This window comes from Oncorhynchus clarkii, chromosome 12, assembly GCF_045791955.1.
Source record: "Oncorhynchus clarkii lewisi isolate Uvic-CL-2024 chromosome 12, UVic_Ocla_1.0, whole genome shotgun sequence".
Lineage (NCBI taxonomy): Eukaryota > Metazoa > Chordata > Actinopteri > Salmoniformes > Salmonidae > Oncorhynchus > Oncorhynchus clarkii.
This window is the reverse complement of record NC_092158.1, coordinates 25,656,104-25,669,609: the sequence shown is the minus strand read 5'-3', so window position 1 is coordinate 25,669,609 and position 13,506 is coordinate 25,656,104.

The window sequence follows — 13,506 nt, the reverse complement described above, 5'->3', positions numbered from 1 at the left end:
CGAGTTATGGATCTGAATACTTATGCAAATGTGATATTTCCAGGAGGTTTTCATACATTTGCAAAAATGTTTTAAAAAACTGTATATGGTATATGGCCAATATACCACGGCTAAGGGCTGTATCCAGGCACTCCGCATTGCGTCTTGCGTGAGAACTCCCCTCAGCCATATACCACGCCCCCCTCGTGCCTTATTCCTTAAATTCCCCCCTTTCAGGTATGAATATGATGTCGAATGTATTTCTTCATGTCAGAATGTTACAGGTGTTACTGTGTGTTATTTTGTCAGTAGCAAGCATGTTTAAAACAATATAAATCTGTTATTTGAATGTTTAGACCACTTGGAAATGATCCATTAGCCATTTTGCTAGCTAGCTTGCTTGAGGTGACTTCGTGATCATATAGCGTGCCCGAGAGAGACCGCGCACAGCTCCTGTGTATGTGGGTGGGTGAATGGGGAGCAATGAAAAACTTTGGGGAAATGTGAATGTTGTTGTAATATTCTTTGCTATAAGAATGAGTTTGCATACTGATAGGAATGAATACATATGTAGTAACTATAGGAACAGTATATACAAGGATAATTCACATGTAATAAATATAGGAACAGTATATACAAGGATAATTCATATGTAATAAAAATAGGAACAGTATATACAAGGATAATTCATATGTAGTAACTATAGGAACAGTATATACAAGGATAATTCACATGTAATAAATATAAGAACAGTATATACAAGGATAATTCACATGTAATAAATATAGGAACAGTATATACAAGGATAATTCATATGTAATAAATATAGGAACAGTATATAGAAGGATATTTCATATGTAATAAATATAGGAACAGTATATACAAGGATACTTCATATGTAATAAAAATAGGAACAGTATATAGAAGGATACTTCATATGTAATAAAAATAGGAACAGTATATAGAAGGATACTTCATATGTAATAAATATAGGAACAGTATATAGAAGGATACTTCATATGTAATAAAAATAGGAACAGTATATAGAAGGATACTTCATATGTAATAAATATAGGAACAGTATATAGAAGGATACTTCATATGTAATAAATATAGGAACAGTATATAGAAGGATACTTCATATGTAATAAAAATAGGAACAGTATATAGAAGGATACTTCATATGTAATAAATATAGGAACAGTATATAGAAGGATACTTCATATGTAATAAATATAGGAACAGTATATAGAAGGATACTTCATATGTAATAAAAATAGGAACAGTATATACAAGGATACTTCATATGTAATAAATATAGGAACAGTATATACAAGGATAATTCACATGTAATAAATATAGGAACAGTATATACAAGGATAATTCACATGTAATAAATATAGGAACAGTATATAGAAAGATACTTCATATGTAATAAATATAGGAACAGTATATACAAGGATAATTCATATGTAATAAATATAGGAACAGTATATACAAGGATACTTCATATGTAATAAATATAGGAACAGTATATAGAAGGATACTTCATATGTAATAAATATAGGAACAGTATATAGAAGGATACTTCATATGTAATAAATATAGGAACAGTATATACAAGGATACTTCATATGTAATAAATATAGGAACAGTATATAGAAGGATACTTCATATGTAATAAATATAGGAACAGTATATACAAGGATACTTCATATGTAATAAATATAGGAACAGTATATACAAGGATACTTCATATGTAATAAATATAGGAACAGTATATAGAAGGATACTTCATATGTAATAAATATAGGAACAGTATATAGAAGGATACTTCATATGTAATAAATATAGGAACAGTATATAGAAGGATACTTCATATGTAATAAATATAGGAACAGTATATAGAAGGATACTTCATATGTAATAAATATAGGAACAGTATATAGAAGGATACTTCATATGTAATAAATATAGGAACAGTATATAGAAGGATACTTCATATGTAATAAATATAGGAACAGTATATAGAAGGATAATTCATATGTAATAAATATAGGAACAGTATATAGAAGGATACTTCATATGTAATAAATATAGGAACAGTATATAGAAGGATACTTCATATGTAATAAATATAGGAACAGTATATACAAGGATACTTCATATGTAATAAATATAGGAACAGTATATAGAAGGATACTTCATATGTAATAAATATAGGAACAGTATATAGAAGGATACTTCATATGTAATAAATATAGGAACAGTATATAGAAGGATACTTCATATGTAATAAATATAGGAACAGTATATACAAGGATACTTCATATGTAATAAATATAGGAACAGTATATAGAAGGATACTTCATATGTAATAAATATAGGAACAGTATATACAAGGATACTTCATATGTAATAAATATAGGAACAGTATATAGAAGGATACTTCATATGTAATAAATATAGGAACAGTATATAGAAGGATACTTCATATGTAATAAATATAGGAACAGTATATACAAGGATACTTCATATGTAATAAATATAGGAACAGTATATAGAAGGATACTTCATATGTAATAAATATAGGAACAGTATATACAAGGATACTTCATATGTAATAAATATAGGAACAGTATATAGAAGGATACTTCATATGTAATAAATATAGGAACAGTATATAGAAGGATACTTCATATGTAATAAATATAGGAACAGTATATACAAGGATACTTCATATGTAATAAATATAGGAACAGTGTATAGAAGGATACTTCATATGTAATAAATATAGGAACAGTATATACAAGGATACTTCATATGTAATAAATATAGGAACAGTATATACAAGGATACTTCATATGTAATAAATATAGGAACAGTATATACAAGGATACTTCATATGTAATAAATATAGGAACAGTATATAGAAGGATACTTCATATGTAATAAATATAGGAACAGTATATACAAGGATACTTCATATGTAATAAATATAGGAACAGTATATAGAAGGATACTTCATATGTAATAAATATAGGAACAGTATATAGAAGGATACTTCATATGTAATAAATATAGGAACAGTATATAGAAGGATACTTCATATGTAATAAATATAGGAACAGTATATACAAGGATACTTCATATGTAATAAATATAGGAACAGTATATAGAAGGATACTTCATATGTAATAAATATAGGAACAGTATATACAAGGATACTTCATATGTAATAAATATAGGAACAGTATATACAAGGATACTTCATATGTAATAAATATAGGAACAGTATATAGAAGGATACTTCATATGTAATAAATATAGGAACAGTATATACAAGGATACTTCATATGTAATAAATATAGGAACAGTATATACAAGGATACTTCATATGTAATAAATATAGGAACAGTATATAGAAGGATACTTCATATGTAATAAATATAGGAACAGTATATAGAAGGATACTTCATATGTAATAAATATAGGAACAGTATATAGAAGGATACTTCATATGTAATAAATATAGGAACAGTATATAGAAGGATACTTCATATGTAATAAATATAGGAACAGTATATAGAAGGATACTTCATATGTAATAAATATAGGAACAGTATATACAAGGATACTTCATATGTAATAAATATAGGAACAGTATATAGAAGGATAATTCATATGTAATAAATATAGGAACAGTATATAGAAGGATACTTCATATGTAATAAATATAGGAACAGTATATAGAAGGATAATTCATTGTGATAATAAATATAGGAACAGTATATAGAAGGATACTTCATATGTAATAAATATAGGAACAGTATATAGAAGGATAATTCATATGTAATAAATATAGGAACAGTATATACAAGGATAATTCACTGTGATAATAAAAATAGGAACAGTATATAGAAGGATAATTCACTGTGATAATAAATGTAGGAACAGTATATAGAAGGATACTTCATATGTAATAAATATAGGAACAGTATATAGAAGGATAATTCATTGTGATAATAAATATAGGAACAGTATATACAAGGATACTTCATATGTAATAAATATAGGAACAGTATATAGAAGGATACTTCATATGTAATAAATATAGGAACAGTATATAGAAGGATAATTCATATGTAATAAATATAGGAACAGTATATAGAAGGATACTTCATATGTAATAAATATAGGAACAGTATATACAAGGATACTTCATATGTAATAAATATAGGAACAGTATATAGAAGGATACTTCATATGTAATAAATATAGGAACAGTATATAGAAGGATAATTCATTGTGATAATAAATGGTGAGATGCGTGACGCATTTAAAAAGGTTAAAAGGTTTGTCATTGCTTTTATTTCATAGTGTCAATTTAAAATGAGGGATAATAAAACATGATTAATTGAGCCATTGTAATGTATAAATGAGACAAAACTGGCTTACTGAACAATTGTAACAGCTATGTCATTTGAGATATTTTGTGCATTTGTGAAATATTCTATTTTGGAACTATGTAAATGGTTGATGATTTTATATGAAAAACACTCATTACAAGTGACTTGAAGCCAAAGATACATCTATGTGTGATTTACTACTAAATTCCCCCCTTTCAGGGGTATAAAAGATGCTGGCCGCAGACTGCCGCACCACCGGCCCAATTATAGAGCCATATTGGCTCCCAGCATGTCCACAGCCACGGCAGCAGTCTGCTGGGTGAGAATACTGTGTGAAATTGCTAATGAAGTCAGAGGTCATTGTGAGGCAGGGAGGGGATAGGGCTTGCTGCTTGAAGGATATTAGGGTGGGATGAGGGTTTACGTTCAGAGTAATGTGTAAACTTGCACTTTTATCTGTTGAGTAGTCTACAAACGTTGACTTTTTTTTACGTACACTATACGACCAAAATAATGTGGACACCTACTCGTCAAACATCTCATTCTAAAATCATGGGCATCAATATGAAGTTGGTCCTCCCTTTGCTACTACAACAGCTTCCACTCTTCTGAGAAGGCTTTCCACTAGATGTTGGAACATTGCTGCGGGGACTTGCTCCATTCAGCCACAAGAGCATTGGTAAGGTTGGGCATTGATGTTGGGCGATTAGGCCTGATTCACAGTCGCTGTTCCAATTCATCCCAAAGGTGTTCGATGGGGTGAGGTCAGGGCTCTGTTCAGGCCAGTCAAGTTATTCCACACCAATCTCGACAAACCATTTCTGTACGGACCTCCCTATGTGCACGGGGGCATTGTCATGCTGAAACAGGGAAGGGCCTTCCCCAAACTGTTACCACAAAGTTGGTAGCACAGAATCGTCTAGAATATCATTGTATGCTGTAACATTAAGATTTCCCTTCACTGGAAGTAAGGGGCCTAGCCCAAACCATGACAAACAGCCCAGACCATTATTTCTCCTCCACCAAAATGTACAGTTGGCACTATGCATTCGGGCAGGTTGTATTCTTCAGATTCGTCCGTCGGACTGCGAGATAGTGAAGCGTCCAATGGCGGTGAGCTTTACAACACTCCAGCCGACGCTTGGCATTGCGCATGGTGACCTTAGGCTGCTATGGAAACCCATTTCATGAAGCTCCCAACAAAAAGTTATTGTGCTGACGTTGCTTCCAGAGGCATTTTGTAACTCCATAGTGAGTGTTGCAACCGAGGACAGACAATTTTTACACACTTCAGCACTTGGTGGTCCCGTTCTGTGAGCTTGTGTGGCCTACCACTTAACGGCTGAGCCGTTGTTGCTCCTAGACATTTCCACTTCACATTAACAGCACATAACAGTTGACTGGGGTAGCTCTAGCAGAGCAGAAATGTGCAATTTGACTTTGTGACCTTTGTTTTTCCAAGTCAGCTATTTAAACAATATTAGCACTACAAATAAGTCTCCAAATTAGTAGCTGAATGATTAAAAGTTGTAAATATTTAATTTCACGCCTTGCTATAGTTAGATCTGAAAATGTAATGCGTTAACCAGAAGTCAAAACTAGGCTGTTTTACTAATGTCTTGATTAATTACACACTGGCAAATGCATATATTTTCAATTGTAATGTATTTCCTCATCTTGCCACTGTGGCTAAAGATAAATGACTGACGGATGAGGAAGTAGCTCTTGGATCGCAAATTCATTTTCCTTCCCCCATGGTGTGCAGTTGTTAGTTTGGATTTCAGTCAATGTCAGGGGTTAGCTGAATAGAGCTGTTGTGTCTAAAGTGGGCTGTGGGTAAAATCAATTGACCACAGACAGGAGCGTCCTTTGGAAATGGACCTAGGCTTACGTTGATATTAGGGAACTATTCCTAGTGCAGTGAAAACATTAGGAGAGCTTTTTCATTCTTTTCTAGAGAAGCAGTTTTCCTTATTTCTTCGGAGGAAGCTTTGGTCCACGTCAAAGAGCCGCGGAGCAAGTCGGGCCCAGCTGACTCCCAGAGCACCTTGCCTTGTGTGATTCGGCTGTTTTCTCCCCTGGTCTGGTGCTGCATACTCTAATGTGACTGATGTTTCCCCTCAAAGTCCTAAGTAATCAATGGAGTGCCATTTTGCACCGTGGCAAAGCCAGGTCTCCGTATTGATTAGCTCTCATCATCGACTCTCTTCCATTTCCCTGATTTATGATCCTCTGTTATTTTTACATTAGCCATCAAATCCATCTCCTGGCCTGGCTAGGGCTGGTCGGGGCTGGGCAGAGTATGAGGCTAATTCTCCTTGAATGTGCTGCTGCTGACAGACTCTTATTCTCTGTTTGCATGTGGTGTTTATTGGTCTGGGCCATGTGAAGGCACTTTATGTTGCTACCTTATATATAATACTGCAGTTATAGTACAGGACACTCCAGCTGTGCACTAACTGTATATTCAAATGTACACTGAAGTGTGCTGCATGTATAGTGGTCATTGGTAAGCAGTTATTAAAAACAAATATTCTTGCATTGCCAGAATTGAATCATGGTGTTTACTTAGATCTACCATCTTTGTTCTATGTCCCCTGGCATGATGAACATGTCAAGGTGTATGGGTCTTCCAATGCTAACCTAACTGCAGGCAAACTAGATTGTTTTAAGTGGAAACAGTGATGAGAGAAAACAAGTGGTTCACTGGCTGCATGGAACAAAAGAGTGCAGGCTCTGTGGTGTAGTAGAGGATCAGTGATCCAGAGGATCTACATCAGGTTCATTTATCAGGCATCAGGCACCCAGGTGCCACTCCACTCCCCTCCCTTCCCTCCCTCCCCACTGACTGGGCTAGTTAATGACGCCTGTGTTGAGCTGTGCTGTGCTGTGCTGTGTGGGACCTAAAGGATGTTGGCCACCCCAGATAAGCACAACCTAAATAAATTATTGGAGGAGTAATTGCACAGAGACATGCAGGATTTGTTAATAGAGAACTGTACTAATGAGAGAGGGTGAGTGGACAATCTCTCTTTCTCTGAAGGACCCCTCTCCCTCCCTCTATCTGTCTGTCTGTTGTCTCTGTCTGTGTTTCTCTCTCTCTCTCTCTCAATTCAATTCAATTCAAGGGGCTTTATTGGCATGGGAAACATATTTTAACATTGCCAAAGCAAGTGAAGTAGATAATATACAAATGTTAAATAAACAATAAAAATTAACAGTAAACATTACACTCACAGAGGTTCCAAATGAATAAAGACATTATAAATGTTATATAAATATATATATATATATATATATATATATATATATATATATACAGTGTTGCAACGATGTACAAATGGTTAAAGTACAAAAGCGAAAATAAATAAGCATAAATATGGGTTGTATTTACAATGGTGTTTGTTCTTCACTGGTTGACCTTTTCTTGTGGCAACAGGTCACACATCCTTCTCTCTCTCTCTCTCTCTTGCAGCCTCATTGGTCTTCTCTCATTTTGTGTTGAGATTCTTCACACTCCCTTGGTTATCTCTGCTCTCTCCAAGATAACCCAATTAGTCCAAACAGGCACTAATGAGCTCTTCAGTAGAATTATTAGATCACTTTAATAACACTCTCTTACAAGTAATATTTTCAGTTGGGGGAGGAGAGGTAAAAGAGGATGATGTCCTTTGGGTAGCAGGGTCTTCACCTACTACTTTATCTGTGTCTTGGATGATACTGTATCTTGATTGGCTTGTGCAGAAGAGACTAGAGGAAGAAGGAAAGCTAACGACTCTGTGACTTTAAACCGATACTGGCAACATAGTATTATTGTGCTCTAAAGCCTTTTACATTGAAGCCCAGATCGACAGTGGCACTTTTAATTGCTTCTTCCCTGGAGTTTAAATGGCTGACGTTTACATGGTAGCCATTTACCAGATCAGAGTTGCCAACCGGTCTGCAGAGGAGGGTTGCATGGCGTGATGATTTAGCAGAGGATAACGGAGGGAGAAGAGCCTGGTTATGGGTCTCCTGAGGATACCTGTTCCTCCATCCATGTCAGTTCATCCTTTAATAGCCAATGAGTGTCTTTGAGGGGGACATGGGGAGATGTTTCACTACTTAGCTTCCTGGAAGTGCAATGAAGCTTATTAAACTGCTATTAGTCAATCATTTCAATGTAAGGTGGTCGTGGAGCTCTGATCCATTAGAAAACCTGTTCTCACTCCCTACTTCCTACTTTCTGTCTTTCTCACTCGTCTATTATCTCTATCACACTCTTTACCTCGTCAGACTATTTGTCTAATTTACAATACAATTATATGAGAGTATTATGTTTGAATTACTACTGCCTCATAATGGTATTTTATTTGTACTTGATTGTATTCTACATCATAGATTGTTCCTGTTCATTTACGTCACTACCCAGTAGCACTTGCTACAGTATTTGAGTTATAAATCGTGTCTGCTGACATTTGTGTCACATTTAAATGCTAACGGTACAGAACATCATTTACTGAATATAGGGTCACTTGCTGGAGAAAATGCTTTTGTCTGCAGGCCAGACTGTAGTTATTTCTCTGACAAGGTTAATATGTAGCCAACTGAAGAAGTCTATTGAACAGGTTACCCCGGGTCACAATTCCTGCGTAAACAATAGGGGAAGTCAATACTGTGTTATGTGTGAATGGATGTACGGTCACCTCCAAAATTATTGGCAACCTTGATAAAGATGAGCAAAAAATACTTTATATAATAAAGAATAGAAGTACGGAGCTATATTGTATGCAAAAAATAATAATTATATTGTTTTATACTTGATATTGTTCAGAGAAAAAAAATGTATCTGCATTAATATTCTACTTTTTTAAGTAAATCTCGGTGTAAGGAACTGTATTGTGGCCTTCCCTGGCTTACTGCTTCACTGGGGTATAAACATTTGGTAACACTCATCCAAAATCCCTTTGTCATCCTTCACCATGGAAAAATACAAAGAAAAGAGACAAATGGTTGTTGACCTTCATAAACCAGGAAATGGGTACAAAACAAATATACCACGTACCCCGATTAGGGAAAAGTTAAGAAGTTTAAAACAACTGGAACAGTGGTACACTTGCCTGGTTTTGGACGCAAGTGTATCTTGTTCCCACGCACAGTGAGGAAGATGGTTCGGGAGGCAAAGAAGAATCTAAGGGCCAAATGTTGGAGTATTACAGAACTTGGTAGCATCTACGGGTCAACATGTCTCTAAATCTACAATTAGACGGCACCACCATGCCAACAGTCTCTTTGGAAGGATTGCCAGAAAAAAAGCCTTTTTATTGAGAGCAACTAAGAAATGTAAATGCCTGGAGTTTGCTAAAAGACATTGGCACGTGGATTGTAACCGGTGTGATGGTCAGATGACACAAAAATAGAGCTCGTTGGCCATGCACACGTGGTGGGTTTAGCGGATAGCAGAAAATAACCTCATACCTACTGTAAAACATGGCAGTGGATCTTTGATGTTATGGGGCTGTTTTGCTCCCACTGGTCCTGGGGCGTTTGTTGAGGTCAACGGCATGGCCGCAATTAGATCTTCTAGCAAGACAAAACCCCCAAGCACACATTAAAATCCACAACGAAATAGTTCATTGACCACAAAATCAATATTTTGCAATGGCTATCTCAGTCTCCGGACTTGAACCCCATTGAAAACCTGTGGGATGAATTGAAAAGGGCAGTCCAAACGCAGATTGAAGGATATCAAGGATTTGAAAATATTCTGTATGGAGGAATGTTCATAAATCCAATCTCATGAAACATTTTAGAAAGCGGTTCAGTGCCTATATCCTCTCAAGAGGTGCCAGAGTATTTAAAACAGGGGTGCCAACATTTTAACCTTTCTCTTTTTGAGAATTAAAATGACTTTTTAAACAAAATCTCTTTCTCTTAGCAATTGTCTTAGTATAAAATAATATAATTTTCCTTATTTATGTGCATACAATATAGCTCAGTATGTACAGTGTATTCTGAAGTTTTCAGAACCCTTCCCCTTTTCCACATTTTGTTACGTTACAGCCAAGTTCTACAATTAATTAATGACAAGCGAAAACAGTTTTTTAGACATTTTTGCAAAAGTACTCATAATAAAAAACAGAAATACCTTATTTACATAAGTATTCAAACCCTTTACTATGAGACTCGAAATTGAACTCAATTACATCCTGTTTCCATTGATCATCTTTGAACTGTTTCTACAACTTGATTGAAGTCCACCTGTGGTAAAATGAATTGATTGGACATGATTTGGAAAGGTACACACCTGTCTATATAAGGTCCGTAAGGTCTGTCTATATAAGGACTTGTCCGTAGAGCTCTGAGACAGGATTGTGTAGAGGCATAGATCTGGGGAAGTGTACCAAAAAAATTGCTGCAGCATTGAAGGTCCACAAGAACACAGTGACCTCCATAATTCTTAAATGGAGGAATTCTGGAACCACCAAGACTCTTCATAGAGCTGGCCGCCTTGGTCAGGGAAGTGACCAAGAACCCGATGGTCCCTCTGAGAGAGCTCCAGAGTTCCTCTGTGGAGATGGGAGAACCTTCCAGAAGGACAACCATCTCTGCAGCACTCCACCAATCAGGCCTTTATGGTAGAATGGCCAGACGGAAGCCATTCCTCATTAAAAGGCACATGACAGCCCGCTTGGAGTTTGCCAAAAGGCACCTAAAGGACTCTCATACCAAGAGAAACATGATTCACTGGTCTGATGAAACCAAGATTGAACTCTTTGGCCTGAATGCCAAGAGTCACGTCTGGATGAAACCTGCCACCATCCCTACGGTGAACCATGGTGGTGGCAACATCATGCTGTGGTGATGTTTTTCAGCGGCAGGGACTGGGAGACTAGTCAGGATCGAGGGAAAGATGAACGGAGCAAAGTACAGAGAGATCCTTGATGAAAACCTGCTCCAGAGTGCTCAGCACCTCAGACTGGGGAGAAGGTTCCCCTTCCAACAGGACAATGACCCTAAGCACACAGCCAATACAATGCAAGAGTGGCTTCGGAACAAGTCTTCGAATGTCCTTGAGTGGCCCAGCCAAAGCCCGGACCTGATTGAACATCTCTGGAGAGACCTGATCATAGTTGTGCAGCGACGCCCACAATCCAACCTGACAGAGCTTGAGAGGATTTGCAGAGAAGAATGGGAGAAACTCCCCAAATACAGCTGTGCCAAGCTTGTAGTGTCATACCCAAGACGACTCGAGGCTGTAATCGCTGCCAAAGGAGCATCAACAAAATACTGAGTAAAGGGTCTGAATACTTATGTAGATGTGATGTTTCAGTTTGAATTTTTTTTATAAATTTGCAAAAATGTATAAAAAGCTGTTTTTGCCCTTTTCATTATGGGGTACTGTGTGTAGATTGATAAGGGAACACAACTATTTAATATTTAATTTTAAAATAACACTCTAACGTAACAATATGTGGAAAAAGTCTGAATACTTTCCGAATGCACCGTATATTTTATATAGTCTTTTTTTACTCATGTTTATCAAGGGTGCCAATAATTATGAAGGTGACTGTATAGACATCAGAATCAGTGTCTTTTTGTGTGATTAGTACTATCCAAAAAATTATAATGTAATTCCCCAATCATCAATGGACTGAGCATACAGAATGTTTTTTCTAATACTGTCTACAACTTTAATCCAGCACATTAATAGAGTTAGAATGTAGTAAATACTTGCTTAATGTTGTTAGCTAGTATGTAATAGTGATATATACATTGGAAGCTGGAAGTTTACATAAACTTTAGCCAAATATATTTAAACTCAGTTTTTCACAATTCCGGACATTTAATCAAGTAAAAATTCCCTCTCTTAGGTCAGTTAGGATCACCACTTTATTTTCAGAATGTGAAATGTCAGAATAATAGTAAAGAGAATGATTTATTTAAGCTTTAATTTATTTCATCACATTCCCAGTAGGTCAGAAGTTTACATACACTCAATTAATACTTGGTAGCATTGCCTTTAAATTGTTTAACTTGGGTCAAACACTTTGGGTAGTCTTCCACAAGCTTCCCACAATAAGTTGGGTGAATTTTGTCCCATTCCTCCTGACAGAGCTGGTGTAACCGAGTCAGGTTTGTAGGCCTCCTTGCTCGCACACACTTTTTCATTTCTGCCCACAAATTTTCTATAGGATTGAGGTCAGGTCTTTGTGATGGCCACTCCAATACCTTGACTTTGTTGTCCTTTAGCCATTTTGCCACAATTTTGGAAGTATGCTTGGGGTCATTGTCCATTTGGAAGACACATTTGTGACCAAGCTTTAACTTTCTGACTGATGTCTTGTGATGTTGCTTCAATATATCCACATAATTTTCCTTTCTCCTGATGCCATCTATTTTGTGAAGTGCACCAGTCCCTCCTGCAGTAAAGCACCCCCACAACATGATGCTGCCACTCCCGTGCTTCACGGTTGGGATGGTGTTCTTCGGGCTTGCAAGCCTCCCCCTTTTTCCTCCAAATATAACGATGGTCATTATGGCCATACAGTTCTATTTTTGTTTCATCAGACCAGAGGACATTTCTCCAAAAAGTATGATCTTTGATCCCATGTGCAGTTGCAAACCGTAGTCTGGCTTTTTATATGGCGGTTTTGGAGCAGTGGCTTCTTCCTTGCTGAGCGGCCTTTCAGGTTATGTCAATATAGGACTAATTTTACTGTGGATATAGATACTTTTGTACCTGTTTCCTCCAGCATCTTCACAGGGTCCTTTGCTGTTGTTCTGGGATTGATTTGCATTTTTCACACCAAAGTACGTTCATCTCTAGGAGACCGAATGCGTCTCCTTCCTGAGCGGTATGAAGGCTATTCGTGGTCCCATGGTGTTTATACTTGAGTACTATTGTTTGTACAGATAAACGTGCTACCTTCAGCTGTTTGGAAATTGCTCCCAAGGATGAACCAGACTTGTTGAGGTCTACAATTTATTTTCTGAGGTCTCAGCTGATATATTTTGATTTTCTCATGATGTCAAGCAAAGAGGCACTGTGTTTGAAGGTAGGCCTTGAAATACATCCACAGGTACACCTCCAATTGACTCAAATGATGTCAATTAGCCTATCAGAAGCTTCAAAAGC